This window comes from Oenanthe melanoleuca, chromosome 1 (assembly GCF_029582105.1).
Source record: "Oenanthe melanoleuca isolate GR-GAL-2019-014 chromosome 1, OMel1.0, whole genome shotgun sequence".
In the NCBI taxonomy this organism is placed as follows: domain Eukaryota; kingdom Metazoa; phylum Chordata; class Aves; order Passeriformes; family Muscicapidae; genus Oenanthe; species Oenanthe melanoleuca.
Genome location: NC_079333.1, coordinates 106,049,112 through 106,071,193, shown reverse-complemented (window position 1 = coordinate 106,071,193; position 22,082 = coordinate 106,049,112). Strand labels below are relative to the sequence as shown.

Here is a 22,082-nt window from a genome sequence, read left to right as displayed (position 1 = left end):
TATTCCTGTAAGGACTTGCTGTGGGAGCAGCTCTGAGTTGACTGAAGGGCAAATTGTTTTGGCAGAATGAAAGCCATCCATCTAATACCAGATCAAAAGAGCATCTCTCTCAAATAGATGCTATTGAAATATTTTAAAAAGTGAAAAAAAAAACCTATAAATTGGAGAGTCACAATCAAAAAAGTGTTTACCAATGCTCTACAAAGAAGCCAACTGGTTTAAAAATAAAAAAAACCCTAAAAAGCCCAGGAGCATCAGTAAGTTGACCAGTGACAGTGTCTGATCTTGCAGAGTTACACCTCATGTTTTCATTCCATCCATGATGCCCTGGGGGCATGTTTTTGTATCTCAGTATGAATGGGCTTGCTACCACATAATTGGTGAACTTGTTGCAATGAGAGCCTTGGAATAAGAATTGTGTTTCAGTTCTTCCCAGCAGTGTAAGAGAGTAGGACACTTAAAAAATGACCCATGTAAGTAAAGATGTTTAGGATTGCTTTTGCTCAATATTATGGAATGCTGTCTTATTGGCAAAATGTCTTAGAGATGCAATTTCTTCAATGTTAAGAACTGGATATTAGTGCAAATTAAATCTGAGAAGTTTATTAATGTTAGCATACCAATTTTGAATGTCTTGAAAAGTTTGAAAGTGTATGTCAGAAATAAATCTCTTTCCAGGCACTGTAAGTGTGTTTCCTGCAGCAGATAAAAGAAACATGAGCAGATGCTCTTTGATACTCTAGGTCAAATTTCTTTAAGTATGTTATTCAAAACTTAAGTTTGCACATAATTCTGGTGTAATGTGGGGTTAATGCTTCGGAATGTTCCTCTATTCCTGTGCACCACTGTTCATTTTATTGGGTTAAAACCTGCAGGACTGTTGAACTTTTTGATGCTCAGCATAAAGCAAGGAAGTTGCTCTTTTTGTTGGGCACAGGACTGATAACCAGGGGATGGAGCTCTATTCTTGCCTCAGTCTCTAAGTCTCTAAGCCTTCCTGTGACCTGGAGAAAACAATTTACTCCTTATGTTCTGCCCCTATAAACAGGAGGAAAGTTCTGAAAATCCTCAGTAATGGAGCTTTTTAATTCCTCAGCATTTTCATGATTCCTTGGGATCCTGAAAAAGAAAGTATCAGATAAAGACATATGACTTATTGCCTTTATTTTTGCAAAGGATATTTGTCTATGCTCTTCCTTCTCGAATTCAAAAGAACAATTTGGAAAAGCCCCTTCAAGTCTGAAGTCTCATTTCCTTAATATATCCATCATCAGACATAAACACTTTTTTTCCCCCTCCCTCTCTCTGGGTCACTTTTTCGCTTTCATTTCTTAGTCCTCAGGAAAGTCTCCTACAAGTGGTGCATGTGTTTCTGATGATTACTACTTGATGCCATTTTAGAAAAATGAAACATAGTTAAGTAGTGAGAGGAACTGGGCAGTACAAGGGGTAGCTTTTGGACAATTCATTAAATAGTCGGTGCCTTTTAATGGTAGGGTACTTCCTCTGCTCATGAATTATTCATTTTAATGCTTTTGTTATAATGGCGACAGTGTTCAGTCTCTGGACAGCCTTCCTCTGCTGAAATACTGCACAGCAGCAGCAACCATTTATTTTAAAAACTAATGCATCTAAGTCAATAATGCAGTGAGTAAATGTATTTTAAAAATCGAGAAAATGAGAAAGGAGGACAGATAACAATATTGTAACTAAGGGGATCTGTTTTGCTGAAGAGTTCAGTTTGTTTACTTTTCTGGGAATTATTTAGGGATGTAATTTAAAATGAATATTTTTTACTGATTATCATGTTTAGGATTAGATTCAAATTATGTCTATAATGAAAACAGACATTAGTATCTCTGCTTTATACAGCATTGTGGAATAAAAGGCAGTTTAAAAACACTCACTCTACATAAACACATCGAGTTTTTCTTAAAACTAATGTTTAAAGGTCTCTTTGAAACAGTTTTTTAAGATGAAACATAACACAACCACATAACCCACACAGAAAATGCATCTGAGTCATGTGCATACAGAAATAAAAGTTTCTTTGTGGTATCTAGTATCAGTCTTTCATTAAAGCATGGACTTTTCTGAGGAGAAATTCCAGGGCAGGCGCTGGAGGGTTCTCCCCGTCTTCCCCCTGCCTCCCTACACTGCCCCGACTCTGGGTTAAAACCCTGGGTCTAGGCAGGGTGTGTTAGGGACAGTCCTGTGAGGAGCTGGGAATTTGGGGTTGGGAGCAGGAATTTGGGTTTGGGAGCTGAGAATTTGGGACTGGGAGCCGAGAATTTGGGGCTGGGAGCCGGGAATTCGGGGCTGAGAACAGGAATTTGGGCTTGGGAGCTGGAAATTTGGGATTGAGAGCAGGGAATGTGGGGCTGGGAACTGGGAATTCAGGGTTGGGAGCCGAGAATTCGGGGTTGGGAGCCGGGAATTTGAGGCTGGGAGCAGGAATTCAGGGTTGGAAGCAAGAATTCAGGGTTGGGAGCAGGAATTTGGGACTGGGAGCTGGGAATTCCGGGTTGGGAGCCGGCAATTTGGGTTTGGGAGCTCGTAATTTGGGACTTGGAGCCGGGAATTCGGGGCTGAGAGCAGGAATTCGGGGCTGGGAGCCGGGAATTCAGGGTTGGGAGCAGGAATTCAGGGTTGGGAGCCGGGAATTTGGGTTTGGGAGCTGGTAATTTGGAACTGGGAGCCGGGAATTCGGGGTTGAGAGCAGAGAATTTGGGACTGGGAGCAGGGAATTCAGGGCTGAGAGAAGGAATTTGGGGCTGAGAGCCGGGAATTCGGGGCTGAGAGCAGGGAATTCGGGACTGGGAGCCGGGAATTCGGGGCTGGGAGCGGGGAATTCAGGGTTGGGTGCCTAGAATTCAGGGCTGAGAGCAGGAATTTGGTACTGGGAGCCGGGAATTCGGGGCTGTGAGCCGGGAATTCGGGTCTGAGAGCAGGAATTTGAGGTTGGGAGCAGGAATTCGGGGCTGTGAGCAGGAATTCGGGGCTGTGAGCCGGGAATTCGGGGCTGTGAGCAGGGAATTCGGGGCTGTGAGCCGGGAATTCGGGGCTGAGAGCAGGAATTTGAGGTTTAGGAGCCGGGAATTCGGGGCTGAGAGCAGGAATTTGAGGTTTAGGAGCCGGGAATTCGGGGCTGAGAGCAGGAATTTGAGGTTTAGGAGCCGGGAATTCGGCGCGGGGGCTCCGTGGACACAGCTCCGTTCCCCGCGGACACAAACGCGCTCCTCTCAGCGCTGTCCCTCTCCGATGCGATTTTAGGAGCGGTGTTTCCTCCCAAGCCGCGTCCTCACTCCTAAATTGCCTTGGAGCAGGAGATAAGTGCGTGTGGGGGACGGAAGCAGTGAGCAGATAGATGAGTGATTAGGTCATTGGGATGAGGACCGAGGAGTTTTTTTTCTTTTTTTTTTACGCCGAGCTCCTTCCTCGTTTCTTGCTGATCAGATTCCCTGCGAGCACAGAGGGCTGAAACTGCGTAAGTAGAGGAGACAAAACTCCATAGATGGGTAAAGCTGCCGAGCTGTAAGGAGCAGCGAAGAGGAGAGGAGCCTGAACTGAAAGTATATGTGGTTTCGGGGAATCTGAATCACGCAGTATTACTTTCACTTTTTCTAGGCTTGCATTTCCTATGCACAAACCAGCGGGGAGATAGAAGTTCTGATTTAGATAATGTCTTGCAGTCTTTGGAATAACACATTCTGCTGGAGGGGAGTCCTTTGGGCAAAGGTCGCGCTCCCTGAGCGGAGAGCTTTCCCCGCTGCCCACATCCACATTGTTTCTGCTGGGAATGTCAACTTGGGGCCTTTTCCTGCGGATTTTTCATACTCCTGGGTGACCACCCCATGTAAAATGGAAGCACCAATAGGAACCCCTCCTTTCCTTTTTCCTGTAGCTCTGCTCAGACCATTCTCTGTGAGCATGGTAGTGGTACAAAGTGTGTGGTCCTCCAGCTCTGACTAATGCATTTTGTGCTGTGTGACTGAAAATGTCTCGTAGTCTGCCAGGGCTGACTGAGGGTTGTGGAATGTGGTGCCTTTTCTGTGTTTTCCTGATTTATTTTTTTTCTTCCTTTTTTTTTTTTTTTTTTCTTTCCCTTCCTTTCTTTCTATTTTATTTTTTTTTTTTCCCCAGTACAAACGTGTAGGCAGCTCGTTGAGAAACCTCGGGATGCAGGGGAAATGCTTGTGCGCTGTGGAATGCGGCTTCCCCTGGGAGACCCCAGCCAGGCGGGCAGTGAATGAGAGAGTGGAAGAATGAGAAAAAGGGAGGAGGTCGGAGGCAGGGACAGATAGGAAAGAGTGAGCGAGGAGGAAGGAAGGAGGTGGAAACAGAGGGGCCCATTTCCCTTTTTTCTGGAGCAATGACAGCTGGTTCTGTCCTGCCTCACATGACAGAGTGCTGTGGAGAGCAGTATTTAAGCTGCAAGCCAGTGAGCAAGGGTGGTCAGCTGATTATATTTTAATTTCTTTCCAGGATTTAGTCAGGTGATCCCTGATGAGTAGCCAGCCCACCAAGAAGGGACTTCAGCACACAGGTAAGAGAGAAGCTGTGTACTCTTACATGCAACTGGGGGGTCCAGGGAAGAAGATAAACAGCTCTAACATTGTTTGATTAGTTAAAAAAAAAAAAAAATATATATTGACTTGCTTGGATGTGTAACACTGTGATTGTCTCTTTCAATGCTGCTACTTCTGCTATTCAGTCTTGTTCTCGATTTTTTATATCTGTCTTTAATTAGAAGCTTTATTGCAAAAAAAAAAAAAAAAAAAAAAAGAAGAAAAACACAATTGTGTGGTGTTAAATATAGACCTGGGTATTGCATGAATATTGCATTTTGTTACTTTTTGAATAAAATAACTTTCCATAATGCAAGTGTGTCAAACTCATATTTAGAGGGGAATTCCCAAATACTTGAACTATGAGTCATAAAAAGTTAAAGGACCAGTACAACAGTTCAGGATAAAAACTCCGTTCAGACTTGGGTGGCTGCTTTTGTACACGTTGGTGGTAAAATATGTCTTAAAAAAACCCCCAAAGATTCACAAAGCTGAAGCTCTTTAAACTCTGCTGACCATAGCCTAAAAGATAGGTGGCAGAGAGGAAACAGATGACTGGGGAGGAGGATTGTGCAAGTGCTCTTGGTTTCTTTAGCATCTTTTCTCTCATTGTGTCTAACCTGGTGAATGAGTCTTCTTATGTGCTGAGGGTGCTTCAAAGGGCTCTGACTCCTTAATTCCTGTTATATAATGTCTTAGCAAGAAAACAGATTGAAAACCAGTAGTAAGTGCACTTACTGTAAATGAGAGAGTGCAGAATAAAAATGCCTGGTGGGTGTGACAGATAAAAGTGGGTTTTAACTGGTTTTATGTTGGCTATTGTGCCACACTCTCCTCTCTTCAAACATAACCATGCAAAATTTTCTTCCTTACTGTTTTTTTTCCTTATAGAAGAGCTCAGATGCTCTCTGAAGTTCTGAATTACTCCTGTTTAAAGATGTGCTCGGAGTTTTTTAAGATGAAAAAGGCAGGCAAGTGTTCCCAGCTCCCACCTTCAGCTCTGAAAAACTCCTCATGGTCTAGGGTTGAGAACATTATTTTAAAAATCTATTATACAAGTGTCCATGTTTTACTGGTCCCATTGCTCCTGCTCTCTAATTTGCAGTATTTAAATAAAAACTATTTGAGCCCTACTTTTTTCTAAGAGGTTGGTGCTATACACGAGAGTAATAAAGATGAGTGACTTACTAATTTTTTGTTTAATTTCATGATGTTTCTCTTTTTTTCATTGTTAAGAAATGTCTGCTTGTGACAAGTTTGCTGTGGAATGTTGGTATTGTCTTATACCAACAGCTGGTTCTTAGATGCTCAGATATCCTGAGGTTTGATCTGGAGAAGACCCTGGAATGGGATGGGGGATAGGTGGAGGAGCATTTCTGTTGGCTTCAGTGGACCTTTATCATGTGCAAGCCTGAGGAAACACCCAGGTTTGAGTGGAAATCTGGGAGGGTAATTGCAAAAGCATGGGAAGCATCAGAGAGATTGAGGGTGACAGTGGAATTACAGCAAGGGATGAGAGCTGTGAAGTTGGGTTTTGCACTAGGTCATGGTGCAGGGAGCACTCCTCAGTTTCAGATAATCCTTGGCAATACTTCTCCACTGAAGGTTATTAAGATGAGCTTGTCCCTTTTTGTGGGACGTGGGGAGGGGAGGTTTCATGAGGTGGAGCAAAACACTGTCAGGCAAGGATGGTTCTGGATACAGGGATTGCTCTGAAGTGGCTCCTCTCTTGCCATGGGAGCCAACAGGAGGCACTTGGTGTTCAGTGCCCTCCTTCCCAGCAAGAACTGGGAATTGCATGGGCTTGGGGCTCTGGAAAATTAGGCAATAGCCCTGAAAGTGCCCCAAGTTCCTGCAAGCTGTTCCACACTGGCTTCATCTTCAGCAAAGGGATCTTTTATGAATGGATGCAAATCTTCTTAAGCTCCTTGCAGTTGTCCTTAGGGGAATTCCTGGCAGGTGGGCTTGTCCAGGCTGCACGCTGCAGAAATGCTGCCAGGGCACACGCAGGATCCTCACACAGGGGTGCTACTGGGGACAGAGAGAGGGTCAGACATGTGGAACTGGAATGGGTAAAAACTTTCAGAGAGTATAAGAGTATTCTTTTTTTTTTTTTTTTTTAATTTTTATTTTTATTGTTTGTTGACTTGGTTGGTTGGGTTTTTTGGTTTTTTTTTTTTTTTTTTTTTTTTGGTCTTGTTGTTGCCATTTTGGTTTTTGGGTTTTGTTTCCTTTACTTTATGAAGTTTAACCTATTGATTATCTGTGACCACTAGCTTCTTTAATAATGTAGACTGTCTAGTTCAAATATATCTCAGAGACAGGAAATGTTTTAGTTTCAGGTCTATTTCTGCCTTTTCACTTTTGTTCTTAATATATTTTCGTCTGAAGAGAGGGATTTGTTTGAAATATTTCAAGTGCAGTTCTTAGATTTCCACTTATTGACATGAGAATATCTCTTTCACGTAACTTCTGACTTGTGATCACTTTAGGTCATGTTTATTTAACCCTGGCAATGCCTAATGATCATGATTGCCCTGAAGATCAGTAGGAAAAAATAAATAACTTGCCCTGCAAATGAGGAACTGATTCTGTGTATATGGCATTATAAAGGATAACATCTGCAGCATTTAATTTTCCTTAGAGCAGTGGAGGAAGAATTAAGAATTTAACAGCTGTACTGAGTAAATTTGCAAGCACATGAACTCCTAGCACCTTTAAATACAGAGATGCTTAATTTCATAAGTAAAATTGGTCTAAGAATGTCAAAAAACCCTCAAGAACGTTGAATCACAATATTTTAATAGAATATTTATTATAAGGAACTGTTTTACTATACATTTTATCATAGATTGTTATTATTAACTTCGGAACAGGATTTTTTGTTTTGTTTTGCTTTTTATTACTAGATAGAGGGCAGACCCTGCTGTTACTCATTTAGTAAGGTCTCTGTACATTTTAGGGCGTAACTTGACACCAAAACAGTCATTACTTAAGTGCTGCATCCCACTTGTCTTGCAGTTGGACAGCGCTTTAGCTGCTTAAAACCAAAACCCTTCATTCCCCTCTTTCCTAGTTATGAGCACAAACATCTGAAATGGGATTTTCCACTCCTGCAGCACTAAGAAGCTTAGACCTTTCGGGCATTATTCACACGAATCTCTTAAGGCTCCGCTTGCATACTAATGCTCGGACAGCCCCGCCAGGTTTCGCTGTCGGCTGGCAGGATGCTCCTGTGCCCTTGGGGTGCTCTCAGAGGGGTTTTTGGGTGTTTTTTGGGGCTGGTTTGGTTCCAAAGTGGCGCAGGGGGTTTGTGCTGCCAGCCTGGGCAGGGGCGGGGCAGCGCGGCTGTCGCCCTCCCGCGGCAGGACGCGGTACTGCGCCGCCCCGCTGGCCTGGGGCATCACCGCAGCTGGGGAAGCAAACCACGAACTCCATCACTTCTCTGCCTCCTTCGCTTTTTCACCCTCAGAACGTGAAAAAAGAGACTGCTAGAGGCAGCTCCAGCAAGCTCAGCGTTTCTCACTCTCTGGTTTCTCGCTTTTCCCTGACATGATGGAGAGGGACTTTTTGCGAGGGCGTGTAGAGACAGGACAAGAGGGAACGGATTCAAACTGGAAGAGAGCTTGGATTAGGTATTAGGAAGAAATTCTTTACTTGTGAGGGTGGTGAGGCACTGGCACAGGCTGCCCAGGGAAGCTGTGGCTGCGCCATCCCTAGAGTTGTTCATAGTGTGGTTGGGTGAGGCTCTGAGCCTGGTGTAGTGGAAGGTGTCCCTGCTCATGGCAGGGTGCTGGAATTAAATAATCTTTAAGGTCCCTTCCAGCCCAGGCCATTCTATCATTCTGTGGTTTTATGCATTTTTTCTGTATTGGTGCAGGTTGTGTGATACAATACACTGTAAGTGGTGATTAACAGTGTGCAGAGACATACTAGAAAACACTCTTCAGAAGTCTCTGTTTACTGAAATGTGACATTAAAGTTAGCAAACCAGATTTAGCCTTGCTGCAAAAGCAGAATGATTTTTAACGTGTCTGGATCACTTGGAAAGGCTGCTTGTGAACTTTGCATAATCTTTTGGACTGTAACAAAATGTTAGAAATACCCAAAGCTTTCTAAATCAAGTGTTTCATGTTAATATTTAATATCGATGTACGTGAGCTACTTCCCAAATCAATTTTGCTTTCCCTCTTAGGAGTTGAGAAGGAAAAGAACCAAAACCATTCTCTCACTACTATGTGTACTGATAGTAGTATAAGCTGAATAAGCTTCTAAAAGAGTCAGGAGCTCTGACACTTAATCACTCTTTGTGATGAATGATTATTCAGAAGCGAAAGTCCTGCCACAACACACATTTCATTTGAGAGCTCTCACTGCACCATGTGCTCTAAACCTCAGTTCCACAAACTCAGTAGCCAGTCAGTTCACTGAGGAAAAGGCACGAGCAAGGAACTATCCTTGACCTGAAAATATCTCTGTGGTTTTGGAGCATCTTAAGAATAAAAGGGATGCTCGGAGAGGTGGGAGACCCAGGCATGGGGAATTGTCCCTGGCAGCTTTTGCCACCTTTTCTCTCCCCTGCCACCACGTGCACCACAGGACCAGTGACAGCAGATTGCACTCTGTGGAAGCTGATGAGAAGGAATTTTGTGAGCCTGAACACAGAAGGTGCCATAGCAAGCATCATAAATATCCCATGCTACAAAAATGACAAAAGACATGGAAGTACAAAAGTTAGTCAGTGATGCTAATGATGCATTAAGCTCTTCAGCAAAATCAGGACTCAGTACTTGCTCACAGAAAGCAGAGTATGACTGAAATGAAGAAGAAAAAAAGCTGTGATTTAAATGAAGCAAATGGCATTTTAATAAGTTTTGGGGGTTTTAGGGTTTTTTCCCCCATTCATTCAGATCATGGCCAGCTTTACATTGAATCACCTTTTCTGAGGAATTTATTTGTGCATGTGCATTTTTGAAAATAGTGTCATGATTTGTCATTTGTAAGACAAGAATATGGGTAAACCCCAGAATAGTGACCTGCAACTGAGGGTGGCAGTCATTTACATCTGAACAAGAGGAATCAGAAAATCCATGGTAGGGGTGCTTCCCATGTGTTGCATTCCAAGCACTTCAGTAATTCTGTGTATTCTGAAGCTCATTTTTATTTTGTTATTCAATTGAAAATTATACCAACAGAAGCAACATATTATGACAAGTTAATGTAGTTTCTGCTGTGCAGTGCCACTGCTCGAGGTGTTGTTTTCATCAGAATCTTTTTTCCTGAAAATTAGAGATCTATTTTGATGGCACATCTTATGTGTCATAACAATAGAAGCTCAAGACCTGCTTTTCCAACTGCTTTCTCCTCATTTATGTAATTATTAAATACACAAGTGTGCACTACATGATAGAAAATTTTAATCCTCTAATCTCTACATTTAATCTGTGATACAAATCCATTGCTTTTTTTCCAAGACTGCCCACTGCTTCCTACTGGGTGGGAATTGCTGCTTTTTGGAGCAGGGTAAAACATTCACAGGAAGTTTGCTCCTGAGGAGTGGCCAGATCTGAAGCGTTGCAATAAATCTTGCAAACAGGCAACTATGGTTTTACTTGTATTTTAATCTGTGCATGCTCAAATTGTACCATTGGTTCTGAGCAATGGCTGCATGGGATCTCTTACTGGCCACTCCATCTAGAAAATGTATAGGACAGTGTATTTTTCCAGAGAATATTGAACAAAATAATTTCTAGGGCTCACAAAAATTAAAAAGTCTCACTGTTGTGAGATTAGAAATCTTAACTGTTGTGAGAATTCTGAAGATGTAAAGAGCATTTCCCATAGCCCAACCTGTTCATCACCACACCAAATTCCTCTGAAGGAAAATGAGCCATAGAGTTAAAGCTTTTTCACTGAACATTTTGTTCTGTGGTCACTTGTGCAAAGCGTTGTCTCATATGGGACATACATTACGTGCTGAAGCTGAATATTCTTGGTAGTTGAAGACAAAGCTCTTTTCAGAACTTTTCATCAGTCTCTGAAGAATGCTTTGTAGACACTGATGTAAATGTTTCCTGAGAACAGGGGGGGAATTCCCCCCCAAAGAAACCTCTCTGTCTTGAAGGAGAGTTCAGCTCAGCAAGCCAGGATGGGGATTTACTGCCTGGGGGCGGTGGTGACTGGTGTGTGCTCTTGGGGGTTGTCTGGTTTAGGTCTTTGACTGGAAGAGTTGTGACAGCCCTGCCTGTGCACCAAACCCACGGGAGGGACCTCGAGTACCGAGGGAGGGAGGGAGGGGGAAACGCTGACAGGGATGGGATGGGATGGGATGGGATGGGATGGGAAAATGGGATGGGATGGGATGGGATGGGATGGGATGGGATGGGATGGGATGGGATGGGATAATGGGATGGGATGGGATGGGATAATGGGATGGGATGGGATGGGATGGGATGGGATGGGAAAATGGGATGGGATGGGATGGGATGGGATAATGGGATGGGAAAATGGGATGGGATGGGATGGGATGGGAAAAAATGGGATGGGATGGGATGGGAATTGTGGGGTCCCAGCCACTCTTCCTCCAACCCTTTTACAAACCCAGCCCGGACAGGGCGTGCAGAGCCCCCCAAGCTCCAGGCACAGGGATGATCCTGGGCAGCACCTAAAGGTTCTGTGTACTAACCCCACGCCCCCCAGCTCCTGTGCAGGAGTGCAGCCTTTACTGGCTTCCAATTAACTTCATGCAAATTTACACTGCAACAAAGCCATGTAAGCATTATTTTGGGGTAAGACTTACCCCAAAACCTCTCTTTTTTAACTGTCTTTAATTTTGGTCAAGGTGGTGAAAGATGTGTTTCTTCCACCTTTAGGTTTCCTGACTTGCTGCAGCACTGGATGTGTTCTGTGTTCAGTATTCTTGTGAGCATTTGGCACAAAAGTGCTGAACAGCTTGTTTTTACTGGTGCCTGTTTCCCCCTGAAGCACACAGCACCTTTTTTAATTTAAAGGAATAGCAATAAGTTAACTGGTTAGCAAGTTAACCCCTAACTAGTAGAAAATATTTGCCTATTGAAAGTTTTCCTTTTAGTTATGAAAGTGCAAAATAATATTAATTGTGTAGTCTTTGCTCTTCTTGTCCTGTGAGAACAAGAAGCTGTTCCAGATTAAATACTTGTCAATTTATTCAGTATTAGTAATGCTCGTGCTAGAGAAAATGCAGGCATAAATTGGGTTACACTGTGTACCCAGGTTATTTTGTTTTCCCCTTTTGTGAGATTTATTTTTCAAGCAATAACATCCAGTTAGTCAGCTATTGGGTGGACAGGCTGAATAGATTCCAACTTTATAAATGTTAATGCATGTTATGAGTGGCCTTGAGTAATAATGGATGACAGTACAGCATTCAGTCAGGGAGGAACCTGAACCTCTCCAGTGCGACTCTGCTACGTGCCTTGGGCAGGACGTGTGTGTTTCTCAGTAATAGGAGAGAATCTGGTCAATGTTAAAAGCTCCTGGGGAAATGCACCTCTGTTTTTCCAAAGAACACAGCAGGAAAAGCCTTGGAATCACAGAATCATAGAAGGGGTTTGATTGGAAGGGACCTCAAAGCTATCTATTTCCAACATCCCCTGCCATGGACAGGGACACCTTCCACTGGACCAGGTTGCTCAGAGCCCTGTCCAGCCTGGCTTTTAATACCTCCAGGGCATCTACAACTCTTCTGGGCAATCTGTGCCAGGGCTTCACCACCCTCATAGCCAAGAATTTCTTCCTAATATCACATCTAACCCTCCTCTCTTCCAGTCTGAATCCATTCAGCCTTCTCCTGTCACTCCGGGCCCTTGTAAATATTCCTTCTCCATCTTTCTTGTAGCTCCCCTCAGATATTGCAATGCCACAATTGGGTCACCTCAAAGTTTTCTCTTTTCCAGGCTGAACAATCCCATTCTCTCCACTTTTCCTCATAGGAGAGATGCTCCATACTCATAATCATCTTCATGGCCTCCTCTGGACTTGCTGCCACAGGTCCACATCCTTCTTGGGGATGACTTCTCCTCCTAATTAAATACCTTGACATGTGTGATGCCAAACCTTCATTTATGAATTTTGTGGCTTTCTGCTTCTGAGAAATCCAAGCCTTAGTCCACAGACAGTTTGTAACCATTATTCAGAAACTGAGCTCTCCTTTGGATCTTAAACTAGAAAAAGAGAAGCAGTTGTGGATTGATACTTAAAAAACTGAACGAGACAGCAGCAATCCTCTAATCTGGTAGTGTTGAGTTAGCATGAATGATACTTGTCAGATGTCCCTGTAAGTATGAGCTGACACTTGTTTGTTCCTTGCTAATTTAGGCACAAGCATTGTCTCATAAAGTTGTGCAATCCTTATTGGAAATATACAGGCACTTTTGCAAGCAATGATGAGAATGAGAATTCATCTGCTCTTCATTTTTTTAGTGTAATTATTTAACGTGTACGTCTGACATTTGGAAACTTTAACTGAAATTAGTCTCCCTTAAATGTGTTTGTCACTAAGATTTAAATGGGCTCCAGTATATTTGTTTCACGTAGTGGAGGAGGAGGAGGGGAAGTAACATTTGAAAGTTATCACTGCTTGCCTAAAAGCATACAAATGCTACCATATGTCCGGAGGTTTTACATCATTTATTAAGATGAGAAAATAACCTAACCATTCATACTTTGAACAAGATATCTAAAAGTGAAGTAGTGTTTCCATGAGAATGATGTTGTGCAGTCTATTCAGTGTAGGAGAGGTAAGAGTGGTTGATTATCTCTAGACACAATATTGCCAAAAGGCCAATAAATCAGGTATTTTAAGCTACCCTGTGAACAGGAACACTTTAATGTACCATCACCACTTGCCTTTCAGACTTGACTGAGCAGGCATATTTTAAGATGTTTGTTAGAGTGTATTTTTAATCCAACCTGCTTCCCAGCACATTTAATTGTGGTGGTGTCTAAGTGGTCAGCTGTCCTGGATTTAAGTGCAGGACACTGAGAGCCTGCAGGAAATCAAAGGATTCCTGGGTATGAGTATAACAATCCTGCCAAACTTAGCTGCATCTGTGTCACAGGAGGACTGCTGTGGGGCAGGAAGGTGCAAGCAGAGCTCCAGGAATACCTAAATGTGCCACCTTCCCCCGTGTGTAGATTCTGCACGTGTAGCCAGAGTGCCCTGGGAGTGCTGATGCTCCATGTGCAGGAACACTTTGGCTTTGGGAAGGGTTTAACTGGAGGATTCTCCTCGTGGAATGGAGCAATTTGGGTGTTGAAAGCAAGGGACATTCAATAAGGGAGCTGATGATGTCTGTGCCATGAAGGAATGAAGATGTGCTGATCACTTTTTGTCTGCTCTTGGAGGGTTTTAGTAGCTGTTCACCTGTGTTTTCCCAGCAGAGATCTGTGAGTGGGATCTTTAGGCTGTTGAACAAACAGGAAGTTAAAGAGCTCTGATGAGGAGTTACCAAGGTGCCACTTTTGGGAGTACTGGCCACACCAACACTGAAAAGATTGTGCAGAGTCCCCAGTGTGCCCATTTAATTGCAGTAAAGGCTGTGATGCAGCTCCCTTTACAAAGCAGGTGGATGCATGAGAGAAAGGAAGTGTTAGGGGTATAGAAGGAGGGAAATCATCCTTGTCAGCCTGTTAACTACTCCTGGAACTTTCTTTTTAGGATGACTTTGTTTTTATTAGTTTGGGGTTTCTTGGGGTTTTTTTTTTTTTTGTTTTTTATCCCCTCTTTAGCCGCTGCTCTGTTGTTGATGATCTCTCCTACACACACACATATACATACATCCCATGCTGGCCCTTCCTCTCTAGCTACAGGCTGATAGGATTTCCACAGGAGTGTTTCACAACTGTCCCTGAGTGTGTGGGGGTGATAATCAGATAAGGGATGTTATCTCCCAGTGCCATATTTGCCAAGGCTATCCCTGAGAAACCCTGTAAGCTAAGACCCAGCCAGCACAGCCTCTCATACAGTGGTGATTTCAGGTGATGGTGCTGATGAGGATAGGGCAACCTCTGCTCTTTCTCCAAGTCCTGCCTAGCCAGATAGCCATAAGATTTTCCTTTGGACAAGACAGCTGGCTTAGAGCAGAGGATTTAGTATTGCTAGGGTGTTTTTTGTTTGGAAGAGAATATTTCTGTTGATCTTCTCCACATGTGTGCAGAGTAGTTCTTCAAGATGCCATTTGTGGTCATTTTTTGCTAGAGAAGAGGCTCTGCCAGAGTCATGTCACAGCAGCCACGCTATAAAATGGGGTGATGTACCCAGACCTGGCAGGTAACAGGAGGTCAGCACTGTCCCTGCCTAAGCACCTGATTGCTGAGCAGGTCTGGGTCACCTGGCAGCCCTGGCTTTGAGTTTTGCTGGGCAGCATCTGCAGAGGGCTCTGCCTGTGGGAGCTCAGAACCATGGGTTAGGAGGGGAAGTGTCCCAGCTCTGTGCAGGAGGAGCTGACTGCTGCTTTGTTCTGCATCTCAACTCTAAGTGAAGTCTCACTGGGAGTTCTCCAAGCCAGGCTCCCCACGTTTTGTTGGGCAGCTCCTTGCAGGGTTGATTGTGCTGGCTCTTTTGATCACTTGTGTCATACATAGGGGTTGCAAAGAATGGTATTAGAGACCAGACTCTGCTTTTTAAGGTGGCAGTTTTGCTCAACATCTTTCAGGGACAGTCATGCACAGCTGTCCAGGCTGCCTCTGGTGCACCCTGTGGGGAGGAACCTGTTGGATCCTCAGCTTTCTATCTGTCTTTTGTCTTTTAGCAAGAAGTCTTACCTCAGCACCTCTTCTTTCTTTCTTTCTTTCTTTTTTTTTTTTTTTTTTTTTTTTTTTTGAGAACTTTAGAATACATTTCTTATCCATGCACTCCACACAGAAGCACAGGTGTGTTGTCAAAGTTGCATGCATATTATTCAGCAGAGTGAAGTAACTACAAGATACTTTCACATGACTCTTGAGATGGAGGAATTCCATGCTGGCTGAGCAATACAGCATTTCTCAACCTTAGGGGCAAGGGAATTTTGCAAGGTGTTTTTTATTTTTCCCTCAGTAATAGAGCTTTATTTGTTTGAACTTTAATAGTTGGGGTAGAAAAAGGCAACTGGCTACATCCCATTTTTCAGCTCAGAGAACTTACACAGAATTACTGCTTGTAAATTTTAAGTGATGTTTAGATTGTTAAAGAACAAAGTGATTAAATTATATGATTTGGATCCTCTGAAGTCTTTCTAAAGATCTGAGTGTTGTTTGGTTTCGGTACGCTTGCTTTAGTGTTTGGTTAGGGCTCTTCATAAACAAAATACAAACATTATCTTTATTACTCACAGTGCTGCTGCATACTTGCGGTTTAGGTTTTGCCAACTATTTGCATTGTATAGCCACAGACTCTGTCTGGGTGGCATAAACAAAAACAAAGCCTTTCTGTTCCTATCAAGACTTGTTTTTTCAATTAGGAGCATTAGTGTATCGTCAGGTGGAGAGGGAAGATTATGTCTGTGTGTGTGTGTGAGACTCTCCTCGAGTCTGAAGTGGCAAAAAACCACATCAGAATAGATTTACGTGCCTCTTATTAGCCGTGAGCACCCACAGCATGATTAATGCTCTGCAGGAGAGACAGACAAGGCTGTCTCTGCCCCTAGAAGCTCACAGTCTAGCACTGATAAGCCTTGCCTTGTAATTTAGGAGGTGTGAAATTAATTTTGCGTTTATTAGTATTGTGACCCTCCTCTGGATGCAGTTCTGGGGTGCAGAAGCCGTTGTAGGCACATGAATCAGCCTGCACTGGCTTCACTAATCCATGCAAATCAAATGCCTCCTGTTAGCTCTGTGAAAGGTGCCAGATCAGAATTGTCTGTGCTCAGACTTCTCCCTCCTGGAGCATGCCTTGAAACAAATTTCAAATAATGGGTTTCAGGAATCACAGGCTAATTTAAAGGCTCACATGTGCATCCATTATGAAGTCACCAAAACTCATAATCCTGGGCTGCCTTTTAAATTTAACAGGGCAGGAATAAAAAATGCACTGGGGGGCAAGCAATAGTTTGTACCCATGGCCACACTGTGCCTATGAGCTTTGAAAAAATAAATTCTATTTTTATTATGAGTAGTGTGCTATGTTCCTGACTACATTTCCTCACATCCCCACACACTCCCCCTTCTTGTAGCTTTTCTTCATAGGACTGGAGGAAAAGAGTGTGTAATTGTGGAGAAGTATTTGTTCTTCGTTCTTGATCATGTTCCCATCCCATGCTTCAAATTGTATTTGCAAGTGTTGGCATTTTCAAATGGAATTTCCTATCATCTTTTCTTGAACTGCTCCAGCAATTCTGAAAATGTGAAGGATGTGTGACTTTTTTGAAAGCAAAACAGAATTTCAGTTTTCAAAGGCTACTTTTAGAAATATTTCTTAAGCCATTAAAGTAAATAAATAGTAGCAATATGTGTACTAATTTTAAGCCATTGCATTTACAGGAGGTTTGCTGCAAGAATCTGTGGTGTTTAGATAAATCCCTAATGATTTTGCTAAGTGTATAAGTGTATTATTTTCTTTACTTGGATGAAAATTAGTCTACCCTTAATATGGTTTTGTAGCCAAGTGCCTAGATAGAAGTCTCTCTTAAATTTGTTAGTGAGACAGTAGAGAAAAGCTGGTAGAAAAGATATATTCTAGCAGCTACTTAAAAACCTCATAGCTAAAATATACAAAATTATATTGCATATTATAATAATATTTAAAACATTATTAATATCTCAGACTGAGATGTAAGAGCTTTTCTGTTTAGTGACTGAGAATGTTATTACTGCTCTGGTCAATATTGATATACAGTGATCATTTTGCAAAAGAAAAATATTCTTTTCCTTTCTGTACCTTTCTAACCCCTGCAAGAAATGGCATCTATTTGCCATGGAAAGCTGGAAATTAACTTTACCAAGTGATGTATATCATCTATAGGACAATTAAAAGTCCATACTGAGCTCTGCCATTGTATGCCAAAATAAGGAGAATGGACATCTGAGAAGTTTGGTTTCTACACAGTAGTTGAGAAATAATTTAACCAGAAATGTAGAAAAGCCCAACAACCCATGGTCTGTGCTAATCTGTTGTGTAATAAATAAAGATGACCACAGCTATGGTAAAAATGTTAGTTTGTCCTTCAGGAAGAGATATTAACCATCTTCTCTGGTTAACTTCTGGCAACTTGCATTTTATTTCTGCTTGGAGCTTATTCTTCACTGCAAGTAAAATTAGGGAACATCAGCAATTTTTGTCTTGAGGAAAGTGAGGGGGAATTGGCCTTCTTTGAGTTTATGAATATAAAGAAAAAAAATTATAAATTCCTATTATACCGCCAGACCATCTCAAAATACTGGTTGCCACAGTGACACTGATCTCTTTGCAGGAGAATTTCTGTTGCTGTGTTTTGAGGGATTTTTTAAGGTTTGTTGTAGAGTTTCAGATGCTGTGTTTTAGAGAGGGATTCCAGAGGGTGCTGTTGTCTGGTGATCCTTCAGTCCTGGGTGGTTATTTCAAGGATGTTTTCAGAGTTATTTTGTTCCCCCTCACGTGCTCTGTGTATGAGATGAGACAGTGAGATGCTGTAGGGCTGGGATAATCCACATGGGATGTATTGAATCTCTCTCACCAAGCACTGCAAAGTGTCTGGTTTTGTCCAACCTGGCAGAGGCTTGGGTGGACCTGGGTACTGAGTGATGCTGATAAAAAAGGAGGAACAGCTTCCACGAGGAAGCAAGGAGGTTGTTGGGCCAGCAGCTTTGTGTTTGAGATGGTCAAAGGGGATCATCCAGGATGGATGAGGGAATTGTTTTCCATTTTCTTCCTTGCCCCACACACACCCCACTGGAAAGTCACAGCAGCTGCAGTGGGCTGGACAGAGGTGTTCTGTCTGTCTGGGAATCCTTAAGGCTCCTGGTTCAGCTGCATTCCTGAACATGCTGTATGCCCATCCTCTATGCAGAGTTTTACTGGGCACGTGCAGGGGAGTTACTATGGGAAAGATCTGGAGCTGGTTAGGGGGAGGAATTGATTCCAAATGATGCCTTGCTGTAGCTTTATTGTGTTTTTCAGGCAGGGAATGAAATAATATTTTCTCCATACTAGAAGCTTGGAGGCAAAGACTCACTAACTTTTTAATTATCAAAATCAGTGGTTCCTTACTAGTACAAAAATACATATATCCCTAGTTATCTATCTGACTAGGAATTAATAATGCCTAAGTTTTTTCCCAAGTATTTATGTTGTCCTCTTTAAAAGGGGTTTTATGGTCTAAGCCCTTTATGCTTTTCCCAGTGTCTCATAGTTATAGTTATTCCAAAGTGTAAAAAAACTCAGTGTTCAACATTCATTTTTCCATGACCTTATCTCATTCTTACAGGAAAAGACAAAGGGATATTGAATATTTTTCTGTTCAGTGTATTCACTAAATAAGTTATCTGTATTACAATGCATAATAAAATATCTGTGCTAAAGTGGTAAATCATATATTCCCTGGACTTGCATCCTTGGGCTAGTCCTGACTGAAGAGAGTGCATGTGGTCTAATATCTAATTTTCATTATTAGCAGCAGTCTTTTTACCACTGGAATAAAAGGGCATCTAACAGATGAAGAAAGATTTTATTCAAAGATGCTCATCTTTCCCTTGTTATAATAGGAAAAAAAATTAAAAGGAAGAGGAAAGTAATTGAAAGGTTTTAATTCCTGTGAATTTTTAAATGGATTATATCGATTAACAAAATTGCTGCATCTTAGAGCAGAAACTTTTTACAAGAAGGCAGTAATTGTAATTAATTTTTAGTCTGTGCCTCATATTTGATGATAGCTCTGATTCATGCTATTATATTCTCTCTTCCTTCACCCACAGCAAAACAAATTTAATTTGATTCATACCCTTACGAAAAAAAAAAAAAAAAAAAAAAAGCAAAATTACTCACATGGTTATGATTCAGCTCTTGGCATAAAACCCTGTCCTCCTCCATCCTCCCCTTCTCCCACCCAAACCTCCCCCACCCTCACCCACTGTATATTTATGTCACCGTAGTCTGAAAAAGTTGATTTAGAAACGGAGCAAATGAAATCCTTCTTCAAGCTGCTGTTTTACTTATGTTGATATGAGTCTAACAAGACTTCCTTTTCACAAGTGCCATAGAGGCAGCAGCAGTACTCTGGTTTTCTTGTTGCTTTAGCAGACAACAGCACTGCATTGGTCTTGAGTCGTGCTTGCTTTTAGCAGTTCAGCAGGGCTGCAGCAAACAATGCTAAAATTGGTCAGGTTCTTGTATCTGAAAAAAAAAAAAATCTTTGAGAAAACCATATGTATGGATTTTTTTGTTGAAGCGGAACACCAGAAGACCTTACTTTAATATTATTTATTCCTTAATTAGTCTTCATTTTGTGTCCTTAACAAGCTTTTCCCCAAGAAGAGATAAAAGCTGCAGTGCTTCCATTACACGAACGTGCAGCAGTGTTTCCTACAAGCTTGTGCCAGATTCTGCTGTGGATGGGTGGTGGAAAGCTCCTGTCCTCACCCACCGCTGGAAACACAAATGTTTCAGTTCTGCCCATCATTGTGTCTGACCAGCCGCGTTCCCTGAGAGCTGAATGCTGAGCACAGCTCAGGTTCTGTGATCAGACACTGCAGGCATTCAAAGGAGATGTTTTATACATGAAAAAGAGATGTTTACAGAGAGCTGGCATGTAGAGGTGATGCAGTCCAACAATCCCAGTGGAAATTAGGAGCAGCTCAGTGCCTCTGAAAACTGACGTGTGTTATGTATATAACACTGAGCACGGAGGGACTTCCTGCACACTGATGCTGTGAATTCTCACAGCAGGTACCACAACTTGCATAAGCTGGTGGGAAAAAGTGCATTTTCAGCCAAGCATGCTAATACAAACCTCCCACTTTCACTAAAAGAGATGAATACGGGATACTTTAAGGGTAAATATCAGAGAGGATTGAATTTTAGGGTGTTTTTTTTGTTTGTTTGTGTGATTTGTGTGGCTTTTTTTAATAGAGCCTAGATCATTAGTTTACAAACATGGACTTGCACACTTGCTAGTTAAATGATGCATGTTTCTTTATATCTGTGCTTACAAGCTTTACTTTTTCAGTAATTACTTTCAGTAATACTTTTTTCAACAGGGAAGGGGATCTGTAGGGTAGAAAAGAGAAAATTAATTTCTTCCTCCTCTCCCTGCCATCCTCTGCTTCTGCCTGGTGCTACAAGGAAATGATAGGTGCGTTCACACGCGTCCCTGGTCTGTGACTTTGCCTGGTTCACACGTCCCAGCGGTGCTGGGAGCTTCCCCGTGGGCTGGGCTCTTCCCCTCCGGCAGAGGAGAGCCTGCAGTGCAATTAGCATTGAGGGTGGTGTCAGCTCACTGGGGAGATCACTCCCTTCCTCAGGGAAACACAGAGCTGGAGCATCTGCTTTTCTCCCCAGTCCTGAGATGACTTCCACGTCTTCGGTCCTGGTCACAAAGAACTGTTGTAAATAAACCTGACCTAGAGCAACAAGTGTTCTTGCACACATGGTGTCTGCATTGCCTTTTCCTCTCCCTCTCCTGCCTCATGGCTTTATGCAAGATAGGAATTGTCTGGCTTGGGCTGTCTAACTCCCCTGGGGAACAGGAGTCCCTAAAGTGTGGGGGGTGGTGGCCTTTGTCAGTGCTGTGGAGTGCTGAAATCTTGACAGGATCAGTCCCTCTCACCTGTGTTGTCAGCTGGATGGCCCCTGTGTCCAGCACCAGTGACCAGTCCAGTACCAGTGTTGTCCTGCCCCTGTGTCCAGCACCAGTGACCAGTGTCCAGTACCAGTGTTGTCCTGCCCCTGTGTCCATCCCCAATGACCAGTGTCCAGTACCAGTGTTGTCCTGCCCCTGTGTCCAGCACCAGTGACCAGTGTCCAGTACCAGTGTTGTCCTGCCCCTGTGTCCAGCACCAGTGACCAATTTCCACTATTAATATTGTCCTGCCCCTGTGTCCAGCACCAATGAGCATCTCAAAAGCAATCAGACAGTTTATCTGTCATGTTTGGACCAAGACACAAAGGTGAGAAGTCAGAAGAGGAAAATATATGGGAGAGGACAATTGCTGACTGCAGTAAGAAGCAGTCACTGCTCAAATAACAAACAGGTCTCCTAAGGAAATGGTCAGCAGAATAGGTAGTATATTTTGTCTCTGAGGGTGCACAGAGCAGGGTGAAGAAAACAGTGCCTTCCCTCTCACGTTCCTCATTCTCTGCCTTCCTGCTCTAGTTGGGTTTCTGTGTTAAAGCACCCAGAGAACACAACAGAGAGAATCCAGATGAACTTCAATCATGTCTGAATGGCCGAGCTGCTGAAATTAGACCATTGCTTCCAGCAATTCAGTGATGCACTTTTCTGCATTTTCATTCTGTAGTAGGACAAAAGTCTCAGCCTCTGACCCTCAAAAAACCTCCCCAAAATGACACCAACTATACTAACT

The 22,082-nt window shown here is 42.7% G+C and overlaps 1 long non-coding RNA gene across 1 annotated transcript in view; it reads left to right on the top strand.

Moving 5' to 3' along the window:
• Window positions 1-22,082, top strand: part of LOC130257405 (uncharacterized) — a 114,734-nt gene that overhangs the window by 32,099 nt on the left and 60,553 nt on the right. Inside the window, exon 3 of the long non-coding RNA XR_008841323.1 lies at window positions 4,486-4,546. This is a non-coding gene — a long non-coding RNA (uncharacterized LOC130257405). The remainder of the gene's footprint in view (window positions 1-4,485; window positions 4,547-22,082) is intronic.